Genomic DNA, 16,698 nt, shown 5'->3' with positions numbered 1-16,698 from the left:
GAGGGGTATTCGTTCACAAGGTAGCTAAATTCACCCTATGTGCAGAATTTAAGAAGAAGCAGGTCGAGGAACCCATCTTGATGCAGATTAAAAAAAGATGTTGGTCAGCAAAAGGTAAAGGCTTATGAAATTGGAGGTGATGGGATTTTTAGGTATCAAGGTAGGTTATGTATATTGAATATGGATGGGCTGCGAGAAAGAATTCTTGATGAAGCTCACACTTTTAGGTATGTTGTTCACCCTGACACTACTAAAATGTATTATGATCTTAAGGAGATTTACTGGTGGAATAACATGAAGAGAGATACTGCTAACTTTGTGTCTAAGTGTTTGCATTGTCAACACGTTAAGGTAGAACATTTGAGACCAGGTGGCACTTCCCAAGAGATAGCTTTGCCTATGTGGAAGTGGGAGATGATCAATATTGATTTTATTACAGGACCTTCGAGATCCCGAAACGTATATGATTCTATTTGGGTGATTATAGATAGGATGACTAAGTCTGACCATTTTCTCCCTATACGGACTAATTATTCGGGGGATGATTATGCTAAATTGTACATCTAAGAGATAGTTTGGTTGCATGGGGCTCCAGTGTCTATCATATATGATCAAGGTACACAATTCTCTTCTTAGTTTTAGCACGTTTCTCTTCTTAGTTTTTGCGGTCTTTTCAGAGAGGTTTAGGTACCCAACAAACCTTAGCACCTCCTTTCATCCTTAAACAAATGGTCAAGCAGAATGCACCATTCAGACCTTAAATGATATGTTAAGGGTTTTCATGATTGACTTTAAGGGTAGTTGGGTGGATCACTTATCATTGATAGAATTCGCCTGCAATAATAGCTGCCATTCAAGCATTCAGATGGCTCTCTTCGAAGCTCTTTATGGGAGGAGATGTAGATCCCCGATTGTGTGGTATGAAGTGGATGAAACCTGATTGTTTTTGCCTGATCTTGTTCATCAAGTGATAGAGAAAGTAAAGGTCATTAGGGAGAGACATAAGATAGCTCAGAGTTGCCAAAAGTCTTACACCGATGTTAGAAGAAGGGATTTGCAATTTGAGGTTGATGATTGGGTATTTCTAAAGGTCTCCTCTATGAAGGGAGTCATGCAATTTGGAAATAAAGAAAAACTTAGTCGTCTAGGTCCTTATCAGATTACAAGGAGGATTGGTAGGGTTACTTATGAGTTAGATTTGTTAGCGGGGTTAGCTTCTATCTATTCTGTATTTCATGTATCAATGCTGAAGAAATATATTGGGAATCACTCTCTTGTGTTTCCTATGGATGAAATTAACATAAAAGACTCTTTGTGAAGAAGAAACCATTGCTATTTTAGACCGCCAAGTGAGAAAATTGAGAAGTAAGAAGATAGTTTTGGTTAAGGTGTTGTGGAAGAATCAAAAAACTGAGGAAACAACTTGTGAATAGGAGGATGACGTGCGTAAGAGGTACCCAACTCACTTTGAAACCATGGATGATGATATCAAAGGTACAAATCTTATAATACTCTTTTCTTTCCATATAGTGCTTGAATTTTGCTTGTTGTGTCCCAAGTAATCATTCAGAGATGAATGATCCCAAGGGGGGAATAATGTAACACCCTGTATAACTCTTGACTTGACTTAACTCTTAGTTACATGCATGGGAAGTTTAGGGCTTGAAAAGTTTTCTAAGTGTAGAAAGACTTAGGCTCCATTTATTTTTTTAAGATTCGGACGTCTGAATCTAAAATCATATCTGAATGATTAAGATGTTGTCTCTAGATCTAAAAGCTGAATGATTAAGACTTTATTTTTCAACATCTGAATGTGTAAAAAAAATTATTTGTATATATAATAAAATTAAAAATAAAATTCAAATAAAAAAATTATATATTAAAAAGTGTGTAATTTAATACAACTAAATTATTAGTATTTGATTGAGAAAAAAAATTTATGTTTATTAGTGATAGTGGAGATGGCTTATAATGGTGGTTGCAGTGATAATGATTGATGTTAGTGATTAATAATACTGGTGGTGATAATTGTGATGGTTGGTATTGTAGTGACTGTTATGATGGTGGCGATTGATGGTGGTGGTGGTTATTGTGATGTGATGTTGCTTGATCTTAGTAGTTTAAGGTGTTGATTGTGTTGGCTGAAACATAAATACATGATTATTAATGATGTGTTGGTGCTAGTTGGTGATGTTATTTGTTGTGATGGTGGAGATGGTTTTTAGTATAGATAAATAATAGCGATGTTACTAGTTGAAGTGGTGGTAGAGGTAGCATTATCAGTAATAATGGTGGTGACGGTTAAAGAATATGAAGAGGTTGTGATGTATTAGTGGTAGTGTAACACCCCGTAAAAATCGTCCATGCGGTAGCTCGTGGTAATATGCTCTTAGAGTTAAATGAGTAGAATTGTGTCAAAGAAGCTTAGTCTTTTTTTTTTTTACTTTTAAAGTGAGTAAAGTTTAAACCATATTTAATTTTCCTAATTTTGACTTGTTATCATATGGGAAATTGAATGTGCTTTCTGTCGATATAAGATTCTCCCAAATCCGATACCCGGGCAAGAAGTTATGGCTAATTTAAGTTCTAGTCGTAAGACGCCGTCATTTTGGTGCTTGGTGCGTCGAGGAGGGGGCCTATTTAGAAATTGTCAAATTCCAGTAGAATAGCGTGATTGTGGCACCACACGCTGAAGTTTTAGGTCCCAACCAATGGGACAACGCGATGGCTCCGCATCGCGGTGACCTTAAGAATATCACTCGTCAATTTTCAGTGAGCCACCGCGATTGTGGCGGATCGCTGTGGCCCATGAAATCGGGCTCCTAGTTATATTTTTAGTTCGTCTCATTAAGGGTATATTGGGTATTTTCCACCACGTTATCAGCCTAAACACAGGATTTAATCCAAATGACCTCATTATTGATATTTTCATCAAAACCCATCAAGAACACTGCTCAGGGTTTCAAACAAGAAAACTCAAATAACTCAAGATATAACCGTGGGTTTTTAAGATTGATTGATGATTTGGAATCCCCAAATCGTAGGCTTCAAGAATCATCCATAAAATTTCTAAATTGAGTTGCGTGGGGTTTATCCTAAAAACTACATGGGCTTGTAAACAGTAGAACATGATTTAAAGATTATCAAGCATGAATTTAGAAAGGGGCTTTTGAGATACATGATTTATTATGCATTATGAATGTTTAATTGTATTGTTGATTTGGCCTTTAGGCCTTTCCCTCTTAAATTGATTTATATGCATATGTATATGTATGAAAATTTAGATTTAAGATTGTTTAAGAGCTGAAAATTTAGATTTAAGATTGTTTAAGAGCACAACTTATGAAATCCCTCTCTTGTGATGACTTTAAGTTTATGATCTTAATGTGAAGAATTTGAAATACATGATTTATGTCTTGAAATTTGTTTACTCAAATACCATAGTATTTTGAGCATGATTTAGAGATTTAAGACAAGGAGTTTGTTCATGTAAATATATTTTGTTAAAAGAGAAAGATTTGCATGAGATTAAGAGATTTGACATGACAACCTTGCATCATCGAAAGTTTGACAAAGAGAGTTGCATACATGTGTTTACATGAGTTTTAGAGAAAGAGTTCTTTGAAATGATTTATTGATATGGTGGTCCCAAATTTATGTTTTGAAAACAGAGATTGTAATATGCTAATAATGGCTTAGAGATGTGACTTGCAAGTCAATGGTATAACGATACCATAAGTATGTATGCCGTAATAGAGTATGTTTTCAGAGTTCAATTTTAGAGAATGCATGTTTTAAAGAGTTAAAACTGAGCTTAAAGGGGGTTAGGTTGCTACCCGAAGAAGGTTTGAGTTCAAGTAACTCTTAGCCTAAAATTGTGATTTGACGATCCGGGAATATTATTTTTACGTTGGCGACGACTGCGTAGCATAGCAGAGTCAGAGACTCCAACCCTTGCGACACACTTAGGTTGGAGCTTTCCCCGCTGAGTCAATGACAGATTTCATATAGCCCATAGAATTTCAGAGTTGTAGGGTATACCACCTAGCGCAGAAGTAAAACAAAGAATGTCTTAGAGTTCAAATGATTTTCTTTCAGAATCTTTTAGAAATGCCCATGAGATTTCTTACTATATTAGATATGTTTATGAACAATTTCAAATTGCTCTCATATATGTTGAATATAAATTATTATTTTGGATTTGCTCTGCATACCACTATATCTGTATTGACACCCTACCTCCCAGGTTTGGAGGCTCAGTCTAATAGTCTATCTAATCAGTAGAGTATTCCAGAAAGAAGTGCTCAGTGCAGTGGAGAGCCTTCTTTGTTCCATAAGGCCTATTATTTCAAATTATGTTATTCCGTTATTTTGGTCTACTGGGGGCCTTATCCTATTTTTCAGAACTGACTGAGTTAGATCTTATTCAGATGTTTTGAATTACAGTTTCCTTTCTTATATCTTGAAACCCAGAGTTAATGATCATGTTTCCGTATTAGATTATATTTTTGAGTTTTCTTTTATGATATGAATGTTGTGCTTGATTACCAGATCAGATAGAGTAGGACGTCTGGGCCTTCATGGTTTGGGATGTCCGTCACAGCCAGGCCCTAGTTTGGGTCGTGATAGGTAGTTAATAGTAGTGCGAGTTTTGATAGATAAGTTGGTTAGTACTACAAATTGAACGGTAGTGGTTGCTGATTGTGGTACTGTTGACGGCTGTGGTGACGATGAATGTAATTAGAATAAAAGAGGTAGTAGATGTGGTAACAGTTGACAATTGTGGTTCGTAGCAGTATTTGTTATCGATGGTGGTTGTGATGGTAGAGGTGGTTGGTGATGGTGGGTGGTGGTTGACAATAGTGACTATGGCAGAGGTGGTTAGTGGTGGTGACTGTTGATTATGAATTGGGTGGTGAATATTATCCAACACCAGAATATCCCTTTAGACCTATTAAGACTTGGTTCTAGATCTAAATGATTAAGACCTATTCAGACCTATTAAGAGTTAAAACCTTAATAAAAAACAAATGCACTTAATGGTTTGAAGTCTGAACCATTTAAATTCATACCTCCATTAAGTGAAAACAAATGAGGTCTTAGTCATATTTTAAGCCTCTTAACTTCTAAGATTTGCAAATTTCTCTTCCTGACCCCGAGATGTAGATGTTTGAGTCAATTCATGTTTAGAGGTGTAACGAGCATGTCTTTCAGATTTTTCGGACGAGAAATTGGTCTTGTTTAGATTTTGATTCCAGCAGCTCATCGCTATAAGACCGCATCGCGGTGCCTATAGCGATGGAGCCCTCACCACGTCGTGGTGGCTCTCTAAAACACAATTCTGTTGCGAATTTAAGTGTTTGAGGGGCAATTGAATCTTTTTCCCACAACACAATTCATCCAATCCCAATTAAAATCGTCAATTAGGGCATAAATTGCCCATCTCCTCCAAGTTGTAACACCCCACATTTCGTGCTAGAACGAAAAATAGTCATTTCTATGCGTAGATGATCCAAAAGCCATAAATCCTATGCAAATTTGGCATGTTAATTAATTATGTAGTGTGGAACCTATTTGAGCATGAATTGAGATCATAGAGGTCCCCTAACTCAAGGACGAGTTGAAAGCTTTCCTATCGTTCGAGTTTGAGTAAGCGTCGAAACTTAGGCCAACTTGAATCGACCATAGCTCTTTGTATATAAAGAATTAGAGGGCATACTATATATCAAATGAAAGCTCTTCGAATTATCATTCCAATGATATCAATTTTGCCAAAATCCAATACCCTAACAAAAAGTTTTGGCCATTTTCGTGACTGAGACAGTAGCATCGCGCGATTAGCATGCGACGTACGCTTTGTCGCACGCACCCAATTTCCAGGTTCTATTTTCACCTTTTTAAGGGTAAAAGTGGTAATTTTCACCCCCCTATTCAGACATAATACGGGATTAAATCCACCAAATACCAAAATAAGGTCATTCTCTCTCAAAATCCCCAAGAACACTTCTTAGGGTTTCAACCCGAAGATCAAAATATCTTAAGATTTCACCGTGGGTTTTCAATAATTCTACGAGATTCGGAATTCCCATTGCGAGGGCTACAAGAAGCACCCATCAATTGTTCGAATAGCATCCCTAAAGCACTAGTTCATTCAAGAGTCATAAATTAAGGTAAGTGGGGTTTTTCTAAAATTTCATGGGCAAAGAAACCATCTTTAATTCATGCTAACGGTCTCAAAATCATGATTTTTAATAAAGGGGTTTTGAATTTACAACTACTAGCATATTTTAGAAGCCTTGATCAGTATTGTTTTGGTCTTCAGGTCTTTCCCCAAATTGATTTGAAACTCTCTATATATATGTATGCATGTGTTTAAGGATGAATATACAATTGAGAGCATGAATCCTAATGAATCCCTCTATTGTTATGATTTTTCTTTACTTTTCATATTGTATGGATTGTTTTGAATGCATCTTAAAAAGCATGATATGAAATGTCTTGATTAATGCTATGATTGAATTATCGTTTGAATTTCAAAGGAGAGGGATGTTTATGTCGATCAATGTTGAATATAAATATATAATGAGAGGAGTTGCATGGTTTGTCAAAGATTACATGACCATCACATATTTATTGAAAGAATGAGAATTTTTGCATAGTTTTTGGAACATGAAATCTCTTATACTATTTGCATGCTTGGGTGGTCTGAATTATGTTTTAATGAAAGAATCATGCATGGTACAATATGTCTCAGAAGTAGAACTTGCAAGTCTTGGTGTGACGACACCAACTCCGTTAAAGCCATAGTAATTCAGAACAGAATAGAACACGTGTTTGAAATCACATTTTCAGATTATGAATTCTTAAAGATGCATGTTTAAAAAAAGGTTTAAAAATGGGCTTAAAGAGAGTTAGATGGTTATCCAAAGAAGGTACGAATTGAAGGACTCTATGCTAGAAACCGTGATTTGCCGACACGGGATTATGGTACCATGCTTTGTGATCTTGTGTACCTTGATTCATGTCGTCCCAAATTGGTACTATGGTTAGGAGCCCTGCTTTTTGATCTTGTGCACTACCATGACATGTTGATTTGATTGAGGATTTTGGCATCCTGATGCGTGATCTTGCATGTCCTCCTTATAGAAACTCCAATCCTTGCGACAAACTTGGATTGGGGGCTTGGCTACCGAGTCAAAGACGGATTCTATATAGGCCATGGTATTACAAATTGTAGGGTGTACCATCTAGCTCAGAAATAAGACAAAGAATGTGTCATGGTTTCAAAGTCTTTATGAACATCAATTAGATGAAGTGTGATGTGTCCTCAAGAAAAAATTGCTTACGCTTCTAGTAACAATAGAAATTTACAGTGAATCATCTTAGTAGCATAATAGCGCTCCAGTAATTTCCCAAAATTTGTCATCAGATAATACACAAGGTGTATAACTGATGAGAATAACCATTTCTCAAATTAGAACTATTCTTAATACACCAAACTGAACCAAATGATGGATGAAAAAATAATCTCGACATTACTTAATCCCAACATTACATAAGGTTGTTCAAACAACCCCTAAATGCAATACTCTGCATGTAACTCCAACACATCATTCACTTGCAACAAAGTGGACTTTTCAGGTTTACAAGGTATCAAATAATAAACCTAGACATCTACTCTAGTTAAAATATTTGGGTAAGGTAGACATCTAAGCTAAAAAAATATTCTGGGAAATCTTTGAAGCATAGTCAATTTTTTGATAGGACTGAAAACCCTCTGCAAGTACTCAGAAAAAGGTCAAAGCATATAAAGTAACTGTTGTAACATGTCAAAACTCATTTTCTAAGAGATCTATAAACTCATTGTACAAAAATTGAGATAGCCTTTACATGATGTAACTGAAGGACTGTTTCTTTCTAGAGCCCCCTTCTCCATACAGATCATTCCACTGAAGAAGCTCGGTCATATTTGGGGATTCTGAAGAAACACTTGCCCAAACCTACAAGAACAGACGATCACAGTTCTCCAATCGTCAACATCGTTATGCAGCTAAATTTAGAAAGTTTAAAGATGCCGCCAGATTTTTTCAACTCACCTGCCGATGAGAATATCTGAAGTCATCCATATTCAGTGGCCGTAAGTCTGCCCTGCTGATTAGTGCTGGAGGTGGTCTACCACCAGCACTAGCTGCAGCCTGTTCCTATAATCAAATGTAAGCGTTAGATGCCTGTTTTAGCAAGTATACTAAAGAGGCACGTGCACACAAACATATGTATACACACAAGGGCCTCCTAAATTGCCTTGTACGTCTTTCTTGCAAGTATAGCTCAAAATTAGATGAACAGAATAGCAAAGTTAATCAGCACAGAATCTATATTGCCTCTTCCTTCTATTGTAACACCCCGCATTTTCGAGCTAGAAATCAAACCGTCGTTCCTACGTGTATAAGCTCAAATTCCATGGTTTATGTTTAAATTCATGTTTCATGATCTTTCGCCTAGTATATGAAGTGATTATGAGGTGAAAAATGCTCATAGAAATGGCTTAGAGCAAAGTTGAGCAAAGAATCATTTCATTCATTCAAAGTTTGATATTCGATTCTACAAAAGTCTATTTTTAATGTGTATAACTTTCGATACACATAAAATTTTTAAGCTCAAATCCACCAAATTGTATATAATTGAATTAGCTTACCAACGATAGCAATTTCGCCAAAATCCGATAACCGAGCGAAAAGTTATGACATTTTTTGTCAACTTATCCACAAAGGGAAGGCAGTAAGCCGACGCGATGCAACGGGCTAGCACATTACAGAACTGTTTCACTCGTTAAATAAGTTTCTAATGGATCTAGGGGCATTTTGGTCACTTTCCCTCACCCAAAATCCATCCATAACATAAGATTTGCGCCCCAAAAATCATAATACACTCTATAATTCAATTTTCCTCTCAAATCAAAACCCAAACTCCTTCCCCATCAAGAACTCAACCCTAAGATCAAGAATTTCAAGAGAAGGATCAAGATCTAGGTTCTTTCTTTCAAACCTTGTAATCTAAGGTAAGTGGGATTGTCCTAATCTCTTGGGCATGATTTTTATACGAATTTAAACAAGATTTTAATAATTACTTAAGTAAGTATGCAATTATAAGTGGGGTTTAGTTTTTAACAGAAAAAGCATGCATTGTGATATGATTTTGAGAAGAATATTGAAAGATCATAGGGCTATTTTCTTATATATCTGAATTGTTGAAATGGTGGACATGTGATTTTAATTTTGAAAGGTGTTATGAACATGAGTTGTAAAGCTTTTAATCCCCATGATGATGTTTTATGTACTCCACATAATACTATTGTTAAACTACCGAGAGCATGAGTTTTATATCCAATATTGTACTACTTTATAAATGATGAAGTTTCTTAACTATTACGTGTTATCACTATGCATGTGTTGGTGTATGGGAATCTTGTTGGTATTTATACAATGATTTGCATAAGAAGTTTTGAGAATTGATGTGGTACTGATGACTTGCAAATTAGGGTATGACGATACCCCGCGGAGGAATTGCCTCGAATGAAAAGAGGAAAAGAATGTTGTGAGCATGATGCATGTTTTCCTTATAGCAAACTTAAAGCTTGATTGATGTGAGTTAGATGCAGGTTACCCAAAGAAAGCATGAGTCAGATGAATCTATGCTGGAAACCGTGATTTGCTGACACGGGAACTTGGAACCCTGCTATGTGATGTTGCGTACCTAGTCCTATGTCATCCCAACTCGGGATCTATGGTTAGCATCCCTGCTTTATGATCTTGAGCCCAACCACGACATATTGACTTGATTGGGGTTATGGCGCCCTGCTGTGTGATCTTGTGTGTCCTTCCCTGACTAGTACTCCAACCTTGGTGGCAACCGAGATTTGGCAGTCGATGAAAATGTAAAATTGTAGGGTGTACCCTCTGGCTCCATAGTGCTACATTATTGTTGAAAATCACTATACTATGCCCATATGTTTTCAAATGACATTGTGTTAACGTATTTTATAATAGCTCTCACCTATGTTGTATAATTGTATTTTGTTTTTGGATTACTCTGCATACCAGTACATCTGTATTGACTCCCTATATTCCAGGATCCGAGACACAGTTCCACGGTCCCAAGTAGTAGATCCGTGTGTGTCAGAAGTTGCAGTTGGTGAGCCTTCTCTTTTTCGGAAGGCCAGATTTCCAGATATCATTGTTTCTATTTCTTTTTTTTGGTCTACTGGGGGCCTTGTCCCAAATTTGTCTCAGATTTATGATGGCTAATGTAATGTCAGAGATTTCTCAAACGGTTGTCACATGTTTAGATTATTCAGAATTTTCCTTTTAAAATTGTTCAAGTTTATGAGATTGACCATGGTTCCATCATGTATTGTTTCCCGCAAATTTTCTTAGACTAGATGAATATTGTGCATGAGTACCTGATTTAGAAGAGCGCCCAGGCCTTCATGATTTGGGATGCTCGTTACGGCTAGGCCGCGGCTCGGGTCATGACATCTATATTGTTTGATATGTTTTATACATTTTTAGTTTATATTAACTGCGCTGGCCCTCAAACTTATGTTTCTCCCGAGTTGTGAAATCTCACTGATGCTTGTGGCAATGTAGGCTTCCTACATCACGCCCCATTGGAGTGCGACCTTCTCCGGACCCTGTGATAATGTGGATGGTTCATGCACCAGACTACCTTTTCTTTTCACAAACCCAAGTTGTCAAATTTTAACTCCACGGCTTTTTAGAAGTAAGTTCCTCTCCACCAAATCCAGGACCAAAAACAACATACATTTGAATTAAGATACTTCAAAAGGATCCTCTAAAGCCCATGAAAAATTATCTAAAGAAAGTGAAATAGGCATCGATAACAAACTACCAAGAAAATCCATTGGAACAGAAAACAAGTTATTTTCTACCTCAGCTAAGCAGTCTATGAATACACATCAACAAAAGAAATGTAGTACCTTTTTTTCCTTTTCTAGGATATCTCTAATGGGTCGATATGCAGCGGTTGCACAGAGATTCTACATGATAGAGGAGATAAATTAGAAAAACACAGCAAATTCAAACATCAGAAAGATGAAACAAGGACTAGTCATTTATCCAAGCAAACAAGAATATCAGACACCTTAGTCACTTCCGGAATATCCATCAGTCATACTTGCAACTGGTTCCAGATCAACATCCTGAGCTAAGTCTTCTTTTGCGAGTATCACTTTCAGGATTTTTGCTCTGTTTGGAGCATCCGGTAAATTGACCATCAACCTGTACAGAAAAGGCATGAAAAGGGCATTAAGCAAGTATTAAAAGAATTTCTTCAATTATATCTGCAAATTAGTCATTCCTCTTTTACCAGCGTGGAAGTCGCCTTATAACAGCTTCATAAAGGTCAAATGGCCTGTTTGTTGCTGCAAGTACCAGAACTCGTTCAGTATCCTTTGTGTGTAACCCATCCCAATTCAGCATGAATTCATTTTTCAATTTGCGCATTGCCAGATGTTCTTCTGGATTTTCCCTTCTCCCCAGCATACTGTCAACCTTGAGAAAGCCGCATAAACAAACAGGAGACAAAAGGGATCAGAAAAAGGATCGAATTTTAAAGCATGAAGGATGAAAGAAACATGCTAATGTCTAAGGAAGCATACTTCATCTACAAAAATAATGCTGGGAGCAATTTTACTAGCCAGCGAGAAGACAGCTTTTATGCATTTCTCACCCTCGCCAGACCACTGCGGCATTGGAAAAGAAAAAGATTAAGGTTGTTCTAATGCTAAGAAACTACTATGAACAACATCACCTATACTCAATAGACCACAAATAAGCTCCAACAAAACAAACCTTTGAACTGATACTTGACATTGAAATATTAATAAAATTTGCTCCCGCTTCAGTGGCAACGGCTTTTGCCAGCATGGTTTTCCGAGTTTCAGGAGGACCAAACAAAAGTATTCCTTTGCAGGGCTGCGAATGAAATTGAAGATAAATGTTTTTTTAAATAATCACAAATCTCTAGATAATGCTTGAAAATTCAAGTCGCAAAAGGAGAAACAACAGTTGGAGTAACATTTTTCATCCAGCCCAAACATCCTATCAAACTGCTCAGATGAAACAAACCCAAGAGTAAGAAATATAAGTAACTATCTTTATCTTCAAGTTTAACTGTGGAAGTAATGTGGTCAAACTTAAACCAACATTATTAGGTAATACTAATACTCTTATTTTATTGGGAAAAGCAAATGGATAAAAACAAAGATGGAGTAATTGATCCTTGAACAAAAAGGTCAAATACTTCCAAACTTTTATACTAGCTAATCTACTTAGACTAGCAAAATATGGATAAATTGCAGATGTAAACCTTGGTTAGTGGACTCTTGGAGAAAAGTTCAGGTCTTTGTAATGGAAGCATGATCAGCTCTTTTAATGTATCCTTGATACTTTCAAGTGCACCGATATCATCAAATGTCACCCCAATATCACTGGGGGAATGACATCAGCCAGAAGTGCCTTCTCAAACTCCTTGTCTGTCTCAACATCCTGCGTTGGAGAAAAACTAGTTCATCAGTTCCTAAGTCAGTATCTTCCATATCAAATCAAGGAGATTTTTGTACAAATTTCGCAAAGCATCAGATAAGGAATATTATAATCACCTTGAGTGACTTCTTCAAGCTCTTGGTATCATTTTGCTTTGCTTCTAAGAGTTCCAAGCCATACTGAATACTGTTAAATCGCAAAAGATTCCCGCAATTGTTCAATTCAACAATCATTACAGTCAAAGAAAATCATGGATAGGAGAATATCAGATGCTGCTATTTCTATTACCTAACGGGAGATAAGACAAGCCTCATGTCAACATCTGCTTGCGTGTTCCGCATCAAATGATGGCTCAACGCCCATCCAACAACCTTCTCTGCACCTTCAAGCACCCAATAATTCAGCTCTTTTTGCAAAAAAAAAAAAAAAACACCTGGTTGACATAATTGTAATTTCTTCCTTTTTTTTTTTTTGGTAATGAAGGATGTTATGATTTGGATAGAATAAGTAAACCACAAGTAAAAGAAAGACAAGAACAACAACTTATGATAACCAGGGGCAGACCTAGGTGGTTCACAGGGGGTTCACCCGAACCCCTCGGCAAAAAATTACGTTGTATATAGAAAGTAGAAAATCTATATTTATGTACATATATTAATGTTGAACCACATGAAACAAGGCACTTAGATAGCCCAGTGGTGTTATTTTCACTGCCAACTCTTATTATAAAAATTAAATGTACTGTACAACTCTTATTATAAAAAAAAACGCTAGGTGCTACTGCTATATAAATAAATAAATAAAATATTTTACATCCCTTGAAATTGTAAATTTTATTGTCTTTTTCACACATTTATATTTTTATTTTTCGAACACCCGGAAGAAAATTCCTGGATCCGCCAATGATGATAACACATAATATCCAATCAACCTATGATCTTAGCCTATAGTATAGTCAAAGCACATAAGTTATCTCGATCAAATACTGTGTAGATCCTATACCCACACCCAAATCGTGTCGGATTGACACGGATGTGATAGAGATTTTGAATGATCTAAAAGACATAGTGATGTATATTATAGTGAGAATCTAAAGTATCCCACACATCCCTCAACCCCCTTCCCACAACTATGTGAAGAAAAAGGAAGAACAGTGATGCACAATGTCTCGAGTCCGTTGCATTATAACCCAATCCGGCTTAGCACCTATATAAGAACGACAATCACATAGCAATAAGTAGTTAAAGACAGAAGTCATGTAATTAATCTATTGAATTCATAAATCAATCATTCAACTTGTTCACACAATTTAAAAAAAAAAAAGAATATCAGAGAGCAGTAACCTAGTCTTAGAATGCTGAAGGTGTTCCAGAGGGACAACAGACAGTGAAGATTACTTAACATGGAAAGGCTATAGTAAGATGATCTTTACAGTAAGGTCAACTTATTGTTTTTACACAGGGGTCCAAATGGCCTTGGAAACATATTTGGGAAGTCAAGTCTCCATTTTAAGTTGGAAACATATCGTACTTTCTGAGGGGATTCACAAATGTGAGGTGAAAAATTGGTCATTCATAACTTTAAAGGTCAGAAAGCCTTACTGTTTTTAAGCTATTAAAATTTTCTTTCATTGTTAGGGTTTCAACATCTTGATCCAGTTGTTGTTTCCAAGTAGACAGAAGTGCTTCATCCTGCAATACTCAAAGCCACTCAGTGATTTGCTAAAGAATTTAAAATTCTATAGAATTTAAAAAATAGACCTGCGGCATGTAGATAACCACTTTATTTGGGAAAAGTTTCGTCAGAAATTTATTTGTGCTTGCAACCTTTTTCCCCTTGTCTTGCATCTTCCCAAAACTATCCTGAACACGTCAAAATTCAGTACTACTTTAAAAAGACAATTAAGTTGTCATATGGCTGTGTTTATTCAACGGTAATACAACACAAGGGCCAATTCATATCCAGGGTTTTCGAATGTAAATGATACTTTTTTGGAAAAGATAAATTTCTTTTAAAAAGCGTAAACAACACTAAAGTTGGTGAAGCGGAAAAAGCACCTAAAATGAAGAGGAAAGGAACCGAAAGACAACGAAGAATTAGAAAAATTATTTTAAAAAAAAATGAGGACAATAAAGGCCTAATTCACGGCCATAAGCAAGAGGAACTTAGTTAGAATTAGAATATTTTTGTGGTTTGGTTTTATAAAATATTGGTTGTGACATTTATCAAAGAAGTAGCTGTTTTTATAAAATAAGATCGCTTTGATGGTTTAATTTCTGAAAATCCTTATAGATTGTTTTACAAAATAAGCCTAGTTTCCAAACAAACAAGTAGTAATTTGTATCCAAATGCCTTAGTTTAATATCAAAGACATATCGTGCTTCCAAAATTGATCCCCCAAAAATGCTCAATAGGACCCAAAAAAAAAAAGATGAAAAAGAACACAGGTGGCCTACATGTAAAGCAGGGTTCTTTTCCCGTTATTTATAATTCGACATCCTCATTTACAAGATATTTTCAGCACTAACTGAAAGTTCTTAAAAAAAACTGAAGAGCTTATACCGGGAAGGCGAGCACATATAAAATGCTGCCCAATTTGGTGAAGAGAGATCCTTTAGGCTGTGACTGCAAAGAGTAAAATAGAAAAAGCATGTTTAGGCCTTATTTTGTCAAGCAATTGAAAGGATATATGTGTAAAAATATGGCATTGGGCATAACTTGTCCCCAAGGGCTAGCTAGCTCATTAGGGAAGTATTTACCCAAGTCCATATAAACAAACCACCACTCCAATACCCAATTAATGTGGGATTGTATCACCCCCTACGTACCTTAGAGCTTTTTTGTGCTTCTCGCTTTTAAGAACGTTGGTCATTCTTTCAAATTGTTTTGCTTTGTAATGCTTTTACTTGCCCCGAAGATCTATCAGAAGCAGTCTCTCTACCTTGTAGGGGTAAGGTCTGCGCACATACTACCCTTCCATACTCTACTTGTGGGATTACATTGGGTATGTCACTGTTGTTGTTGTCATTGAGAGTGTGGGTGTATGCCACACTATGTAGTGTTCATATGTGAGTGTCTGAAAATGATTTGTGTGTTTGTGTCTGTGTCTGTGTATGCTGCATGTGCATGCATGCATTGATATATATAACTAAACTAATGTCTCTTTTGTGATGCGAAGTTGATATTTTGAACTTTTTGCTATAATAAGAGTCCCCTCTCATCCTCTCGATCAAGCATCGGTCTCACAAAGTTTTGGCACCTATAACTACTAAAGCCAAGAAATTTAATCCATAAGAAATTTCCATTACAGGCAACTTAATACATTGTATACACATTATAACAGGAAAAGATATAATCACAGGCATCTATTCTTGGGCATTATGGTCTGAAAATAGTACCTCCTCCTTATGATCATCTGAATGAATGTGAGACCCAATGATCACAATATTATCTGGAATCTTCTCAAGCCAACTTTTGTACATTGAATATGACACTGAATTTCCTGCCGTAGTCTTCTCAGCATCTTTCATGAACAATATGACTGGGGAATTTCTGCTTTCTCTGATTACAACCTGAAAAAGTAGAATGAAAGGTAAAGAGTAAAGTTTACAACAAAATACAAAAATAAAGGAACAGAAATCCCACATATTAGTTTTCAAATGAACTTATTCTTATTTGTTGAAAGAAATCACACCTCAAACAATGTGTGAACGAGTAAATTTTCCAGATCATCCTGTCCAGTGCCTTCTAAGCGCAGTTCATCGACTGAGAGGAAGTAATGGTAAAATGCATTGGAAGTAAAACTATGACTGCGTACTTAAGAATGATGTTAACTTAATATATAAACTAAAGGAAAATAGTTAACTGGCATTCCAAAAATACCTTTGCAAAACAATCCATGAGCATCTTCGCAAAGACCACCTAAACTAATGCCTGTGGGATGGGTTTATCAAATTGGACGCCAACCTTTGCCGATGGACTATCTTTGAAAGACAATACAATCTTCCCTCTAGTTCCAAATGATGGGCCCCTGGAACAATGGAACAAGACAGAGAAGGTTAAAAATAACAGACTCGGATTGTACTAAAACATATGAATGGGCGGTTGCAGAACAAGATGTGGTACAGGAGATAAA

The 16,698-nt window shown here is 36.3% G+C and overlaps 1 pseudogene; it reads right to left on the bottom strand.

Annotated features, from left to right (window-relative positions):
• Window positions 1–7,644: 7,644 nt before the first annotated feature.
• Window positions 7,645–16,698, bottom strand: part of LOC107853121 — a 30,273-nt pseudogene continuing 21,219 nt past the window's right edge.

This window comes from Capsicum annuum, chromosome 6 (assembly GCF_002878395.1).
Source record: "Capsicum annuum cultivar UCD-10X-F1 chromosome 6, UCD10Xv1.1, whole genome shotgun sequence".
In the NCBI taxonomy this organism is placed as follows: Eukaryota; Viridiplantae; Streptophyta; class Magnoliopsida; order Solanales; family Solanaceae; genus Capsicum; species Capsicum annuum.
Note: the sequence above shows the minus strand (reverse complement) of the source record. Positions and strands in the feature narration are given on the sequence as shown.